The sequence below is a fragment of the Spinacia oleracea genome, chromosome 1 (assembly GCF_020520425.1).
Source record: "Spinacia oleracea cultivar Varoflay chromosome 1, BTI_SOV_V1, whole genome shotgun sequence".
NCBI lineage: Eukaryota > Viridiplantae > Streptophyta > Magnoliopsida > Caryophyllales > Amaranthaceae > Spinacia > Spinacia oleracea.
Window position 1 is genome coordinate 19,933,668 of NC_079487.1, and position 8,513 is coordinate 19,942,180.

The window sequence follows — 8,513 nt, forward strand, 5'->3', positions numbered from 1 at the left end:
TGTTTAGGATGTATTTAGAGTACTTTAATATTGCTGTAAATTGTTGGATATTGATTGGGGAATTTTATTGGTTGTTTTTAGGCGGAGAATTCTTTATAGGCGATTTTTGAATTCGTTAAAGTGGCCTATCAGTTTGTTTACACAAGGTACGTACATACATGTGTGCTTGGAATGTGTGTGATTTGTTGAAACCATATTGAAATGATTGATGAACTTCATTATGTTGAAACGATTGAGGAACTTGGTTATGTTGAAATTGTTGATGAACTAGGTTATGTTGGAAGTGCATGTTTAATATTGTTGGATGGACATGTTAAGCATATATATTTCGTTATGAGAATTATAGCATGTTGGTATGGATGATTGATGCGAACATGTTGGTTGGGAACATTAGATTAGTATATATATTGATTCAGGTCGATTGTTCATTGTTCCCTTTTAGCTTTTCACTACTTTATAAGGGCCGAAGACCTTGTTTAGTAAGTTGAAACCTTATACCCATATAGAGGGGTTGATCAGTATTAAAGGAAAGGTTGAATTAATTGGAATAAGTCTTGTGTGACATCTCTGTGATCACTTGTTTAATTCAAAGATAAAAGAAGTTGTGTTTACTTGTTGAATATAATATTTATGTTTGATGAGTCATAACCAAGTATTAAAAGTTAAGTCATGTAAAGTGAAAATGAGTAGCAATAGCTTTAGACTGTGCACGTCTAAAGTGACGGACAATCAGGAGTTGGGGTCATGGGTAGCCTATGGCTTTTCTGGGGCCGGATTGATCACCGGTTCTATTTTTATTTAAAAAGTCCCTCGATATCGCAGGTCATTGGGGTTTACGGAGTCGCGCCCGTACCTCGTCTTCCTTAGTGAAGAAGAAGAAGTTTCTAGTAGACAACTCAGTCCATTGACTATTTCAATTAAAATAATGTTAATGATACAAAGGTCTAGTTCAGTCAAATATAGTCTTCAAGTCAATATATCTTGATTATCCTTGCTTATGTTTTATTTAGTACCATGTTAGGATTGTTCGTTTAATAGAATCATGTTAGGATTATTATTGATTTAGTATGTAGTACTCAGCTTTGCTGATTACGTGCTTTTGCTTGTGCATGTTGATCATGGCTATGCCTTATTGATCCTGTGATGACCCAATCTTTGGTGAGCAGTCTCTAAGGATCAATAAGCATTGTCCATCTGCAGGTTTGAAGATGTTGCATCATTGGGATCGGGAATAGAGAGCTTGTATTTAGTTTTGATTTGCTAAGTTGACTTGGGTTTGTTAATTGGGACTTTAAACTTGTCGTACTATTTATATTTCCTTATTTTCGTTGGTTGATTTTTGGGGACTAAATCTGTAATCGATTATTTATAAACCTAAAGTTAGTTTTATGTTTTCCGCTGCAAAATTCTGAATAAGCCGTTACGTTTTCACACGGGCGATAATGCCTTGATAATTCTCTACGTTTTATATTAAAAGATTATTTTAGAAAAGAGAGAATTGTCGGGGTGTTACAAAGTGGTATCTAGAAGCTAAGGTTTTACTTTAATAAATTTTTAGGCGCCTAACTATCTAGTTATTTAAAATAAATTTCTTAAAAATCGAGATTCTACGTATTATAGTGTTCAAAAATTGGTACTTTTTTTTGGGGGGCCGATTTCATTTTACCCTGTTTGAAAGTATACGATATTCCTTATTTACGTTCGAAATCAAATTATTTTTTCCAAGTTAAAGTGATACTTTGGACATTTTTATTTTTTTTTATTATTTATTATTCAAACAAATAAATAAAAATAATATGAATACATTTTTTAAAAAGGAGTTCAATTTTTTTTTTTTTTAAAGTTGTTTCAAGATTTAGAATTCGTTAATTAGGAAATATAAATCTTTTTCGAATTAATAACTTTATTTTCTAATTTATTCGCTACGCATTTCCTTAATTTATTTTACTTAATTTATTTTATATTTTTATTTATGTTATTATTCTATGTTATAATTTTCTTATATTATCGTCCTTTTACCTTGTCATTACGGGATTCTTTGCTAAGGTATCATTGACTTCCGGATTTTGCTCCTCCAAAATAGAGTATCTCTATCCCACCGGCCTTTCTTTAGGGCCTTGATTCTGTTTGGGATTGTGTTGGTTTTTGCCGTTATTTTCTCTACCTTCCACTTGGTGTTTCTCCGGTCGAGCCACCCTCCGTCGAGGTGGTGGTTTCTTGACCTGCATCTAGGAGCCAAAGTCATCTTCCATGATGGTAGATGAGTTCCCCTTTTGGTTCTTGGAATTGTCATCCTCCATCATATTATGAGCTTCTTCGGTATCAACTTGGACGGAGTTTTTGCCCGGGCAATTATCCCCCTGATGACCAATTTTACCACAGCTGAAGCAAATCATCCTTAGGCCTTCATATTGAACTTTCCAAATCTTACCTTTGAGCGAGAATTTCGATAGTAAAGGTTTGGATAGATCGAGTTCCACACTCAGTCGCGTAAATTGCCCTCTTTGTGCCACTGCAGTATTGTGATCGATTCTTGTAACCTTGCCTATTTTTCCTCCATTTTTTTGTAGGAAGTCTTTGTCAAAGTATTCAACAGAGAGGTGTGGTATACGTACCCACGCAGTGAGGAAACGCATAGGAGCGTTATCTGAAATGAAGTTCAGAACCTATTTCCGGATAGTTAGGTAGTTGTCATCGAGCATCCATGGGCCTTGAGTTAATACATAGTTGTAATCGTCAATACATGAGAATCTCGCAATGAAGTATTCATGTCCGATGTCAGTCAAGATCAGTCCTCCTTTTCTTTTTAGACGTTTCATTAGTGACATGTACCCAATTTTGCTATCAAACATTTTGATAATCAAATCTCGTTTCAATGGTTGCCTTAAACGTCTTTTTTCCACCATGTCTTCAGGGGCTTCGTCATCCTCAGACAGATCGTCCTCATCTTCCTCTATCGAGATGGGATTTGTTATGAATCCTTGCATTTGGCCTGAGGCCACCATGTCTCGAAATGAGATTTGTTTCGATAGACCATTTTGAGGTTTGGGTTGGGATCGAATGGGGACAGTTGGGTTATGTATAATAGGATTTTCCACCATTACATCATCTTGGTTGAAGATGAGGTGAGTTATCTTACGTTTTGATTTCTTTGTGGAACGGGAAAGTTGATCTCCTTCTTCAGGAGAGATGGTGCGGTTGAAAGCGTTTTTCGTTTTGGTGTAGAAGTATATTAGTATTGTGGTTGTGTTCTTTTAGACTTTTTTCTTTTAATTCAATCCAATTCAGTTCCAATAAATTTAGTAATTCAACCAAATAAGATCATGCAGCTCGGTTTAGGTCCAAAATTCCAGTTCAGTAGTTGGCTCTGTTCTTCTGAACTTTATTTGGCTGAACTGAACTGAATAGGATTTAACTAAATGGTTCTGAACTGAACTGAGATTATTTGAATAATAATAAATAAAAAAATAATAAATAATAAATATAATTAACAAATATAATTAATAATTAATAATTAATACGGAGTAGTCAATAATTAAAAAATAAAAATTAAAATTAAAAATTAATAATTAAAAATTAATAATCAGTAATGAAAAATTAAAAATTAAAAATTAAAAATTAAAATTAAAATTAAAAATAAAAAATAAAAATTAAAAATTAAAAATTAAAAATTAAAAATTAAAAATTAAAAATTAAAAATTAAAAATTAAAATTAAAAATTAAAAATTAAAAATTAAAATTAAAAATTAAAATTAAAAATTAAAATTAAAAATTAAAAATTAAAAATTAAAAATTAAAAATTAAAAATTAAAATTAAAAATTAAAAATTAAAAATTAAAAATTAAAAATTAAAAATTAAAAATTAAAAATTAAAATTAAAAATTAAAATTAAAATTAAAAATTAAAATTAAAAATTAAAAATTAAAATTAAAAATTAAAAATTAAAAATTAAAAATTAAAAATTAAAAATTAAAAATTAAAAATTAAAAATTAAAAATTAAAAATTAAAAATTAAAAATTAAAAATAAAATTAAAAATTAAAAATTAAAAAATAAAATTAAAAATTAAAAATTAAAAATTAAAAATTAAAAATTAAAAATTAAAAATTAAAAATTAAAAATTAAAAATTAAAAATTAAAAATTAAAAATTAAAAATTAAAAATTAATAATTAATAATTAATAATTAATAATTAATAATTGATAATTAATAATTAATAATTAATAATTAATAATTAATGATTAATAATTAATAATTAATAATTAATAATTAATAACTAATAACTAATAACTAATAATTAATAACTAATAATTAATAACTAATAATTATTAATTATTAATAATTATTAATAATTAATACGTAATGAATAATAATAATAAATAATAATTAATAATAAATACTTAATTATTAATAATTAAACATCAATAATTAAAAATTAAAAATTAAAAATAATTATTAATAATTAATATTATTAATTAATAATTAATAATTAATAATTAATAATTAATAATTAATAATTAATAATCAACAATTAATAATCAATAATCAATAATCAATAATCAATAATCGATAATCGATTATCGATAATCAATAATCGATAATCGATAATCGATAAATTAAAAATTAAAAATTAAAAATTAAAAATTAATAATTAAAAATTAATAATTAATAATTAATAATTAATAATTAATAATTGATAATTAATAAGTAATAATTAATAATTAATAATTAATAATTAATAATTAATAATTAATAATTAATAATTAATAATTAATAATTAATAATTAATAATTAATAATTAATACTTCGTACTTAATAATTAATAATTAATAATTAATAATTAATAATTAATAATTAATAATTAATAATTAATAATTAATAATTAATAATTAATAATTAATAATTAATAATTAATAATTAATAATTAATAATTAATAATTAATAATTAATAATTAATAATTAATAATTAATAATTAATAATTAATAATTAATAATTAATAATTAATAATTAATAATTAATAATTAATAATTAATAATTAATAATTAATAATTAATAATTAATAATTAATAATTAATAATTAATAATTAATAATTAATAATTAATAATTAATAATTAATAATTAATAATTAATAATTAATAATTAATAATTAATAATTAATAATTAATAATTAATAATTAATAATTAATAATTAATAATTAATAAGTAATAATTAATAACTAATAACTAATAACTACTCCCTCCATTCCTTTTTGTTGTACCCATAAAGAATGTGGGGTGTTTTTTAAGAAAACTGGAGTCTTGGGTTGTATTGGGATATGAGTAATGATTGGGTGTAAGAATAATGATTGGGTGTAAGAGATTATATATTTAAAATAAAGTAAGGAGAGAGAAAATATTAAATAAATAACATAAACTGGAGAAATCAAAAAATCAAAAAGCAAACAGATTTGAAATCAACAACAACAAAAAAATCACCCATATTTCGATTAAAACTTTACCCAGATTTCCCTCTAAAACTTTACATCCAGATTAAAAATCACCTATCTTCGGATCTTAAGAACCCAGCCTAAGACAAATTCGATTTCGATTAAAAAAATCTTAAGATCCGTAGGATCAATACGGATAGGTAAAAATCACCTATCTTCGAAATCAACAAACAAAAATTCAACCCAAATAACTCCGATTTATAATCAACAATATGGGTGAATTAAACCCAAATAACAACAACAATTCGAACAAAAAATCAAGAAATAGTGCGCCTCAATTCACGTAAAACAACTAGATCTTCATTTCTTAAGCAACTTCATACGGAAAAACAACTAGATCTTCATTTCTTAAGCAAGATCCGTCCAAATGAATCCAGAAATTCGAGAAAATTCAACCCAAAAATCCAAAATTAAACCCAAAAATTCGAGAAAATGAACCCAAAATTAAACCCAGAAAATCGAGAAAATCAAACCAAAATTAACCCAAAATCGAGAAAATTATACTAAAAAATTCGACCAAAATCAACCTAAAATTTCAACAAAATTCAACCCAAAATTCGACCAAAACTCGACTAAAATTCGACCAAAACTCAACCAAAATTCGACCAAAACTCGACTAAAATTCGACCAAAATTAACCAAAAAATTCGACATAAATCTATCCGAAAAACTCGACCAAAACTCGACTAAAATTCGACCAAAATTAACCAAAAAATTAACCCAAAAAAATTTGAAACATGAACACAAAAATAAATTAATACCCGATTGATCTCAATATCACGATTTTGGTGATTTCGAGGTCAAATTCGACCATGAAAACTCTAGATCTAGAGTTTTCATGGTCGAATGTCACCATCTAAAGCCACAATACGTATTCCGGAGTGTGGTGGCGGTGGCGGAGGACCGGAGGTGTGGTGGTGGCGAGAGAGATAGAGCGAGAAAAGTGTTCTTGAGAGATTTAGAGAGAGAACAGTGAGAGAGGAAGGAGAGAGAGAGAAAAGTGAGAGGAGGAAGATAGAAAATGAAGAACATGTTGATGTTCTCCTCAAGAGAAACAGAGAAAGAAACAGAGAGAGGAAGGAGGAGAGAGAGAAAAAGTGGGAGATAGGTTGAAAAAGAAGAGAGAGATGGAGATAGGGACGGGTGAAATTGGGAATAGGGGATGAATAAAATAATGAAAGTGGTGAAATGTAGATTGGAAAAAGGGTAGAATCTTAGGGTTTTTTTGGTTAATAGTGGGGAATCTTAGGGTAATTTGGTAAAAAAAACTATGGCTAAAAATAGTAAAGATTCAGTATGGGGTACAACAAAAAGAAATGCCAAAAAAGAAAATGGGAACAAGAAAAAAGAATGGAGGGAGTAATAATTAATAACTAATAATTAATAATTAATAACTAATAATTTATAATTTATAATTAATAATTAATAATTAATATGTAATGAATAATAATAAATAATAAATAATAATAAATAATTAATAATTAAAATTAATAATTAATAATTAATACGTAATGAATAATAATACATAATACATAATAATAAATAATAAATAATTAATAATTAATAATTAATAATTAATGAATAATAATAATAAAAATTAAAATTAAAAATTAAAATTAAAAATTAAAAATTAAAAATTAAAAATTAAAAATTAAAAATTAAAATTTGAAAAGCAAGAAGAAAAAATTAAAAATTAAAAAAAAAGTAAAATAAAAAAGTAATAAATAATTAATAATGAATAACAAATAATAAATAATAAATAATAAGTAATAAATAATAATTAATAACTAAAAATTAATAATAAATAATTAATACTCCCTCCATTCCTTTTTGTTTTTCCCATTTCCTTTTTTAGCATTTCTTTTTGTTCTACCCCTACTGAATTTTTACTATTTTTAGCCATATTTTTTTTCCCAATTTACCCTAAGATTCCCCACTATTTACCAAAAAATCCTAAGATTCTACCCTTTTCCCAACCTAAATTACACCACTTTCATTATTTTATTCATTCAATTGACCCGTCCCTATCTTCATCTCTCTCCTATATTCGACCGTGTTTTTCTCTCTCCTCCTTCGTCTCTCTATTTCTCTCTCTCCTCCTTCCTCTCAAGAACATCATTTCTTCATTTTCCATCTTCCTCCTCTCAATTTTCTCTCTCTCTCCTCCTTCCTCTCTCACTTTTCTCTCTCTATTTCTCTCCGCCACCTATACCACCACACCTCCGCCACCGCCACCACCCTCCGGAATGCGTATTATGGCTTTAGATGGTGAAATTCGACCATAAAAACTCTAGATCTAGAGTTTTATGGTCGAATTTGACCTCTAAATCCTTAAAATCGTGAGTAATAGCAAGGATCAAGTGGGTATTATTTTTTTTGTGTATTTTTTTTGTCGATTTTTTTGCGCAAATTTTTTTGTCGAATTTTCTTGTTGAATTTGGTCGAATTTCTCGGTTGATTTTCGTCGAATTTTTGGGTTAATTTTGGTCGATTTTTTGGCTGAGTTTTTGGGTTGATTTTGGCCGATTTTTGGGTTTAATTTCGTCGAATTTGGTGGTTGATTTTGGGTTATATTTTTTCGTATTTATGGGTTGAATTTGTTCATATTTTTGGGTTGAATTTTGCTCGATTTTTGGTTGAATTTGTTCGATTTTCTGGGTTGAATTTACTGTTTGATTTTCTGGGTTGAATTTGGGTATTTTTTGTTGAATTTGGGTTGAATTTGCTCGATTTTTTTGTCGAATTTCTGGGTTAATTGCTGTCGATTTTTTTGGGTTTTTTTGGTTGGATTTTCTTGATTTGTTTTTTGATGTTTCTGGTTGGAATTTTTATTATTTTTCTGGTTCGAATTTGGTCGAATCTTTGGGTTGATTTTTTCCCAATTTTTTGGTTGATTTTTTGTCGAATTTTTGGTTGATTTTCTTGGTTTATTTTGTCGAATTTCATGAGGGTTTTTTGGTTATTTTTCTTGATTTTTTTTTTGATTTTCTGGTATGAATTTTCTTGATTTTTTTTGTTCAAAATTTGG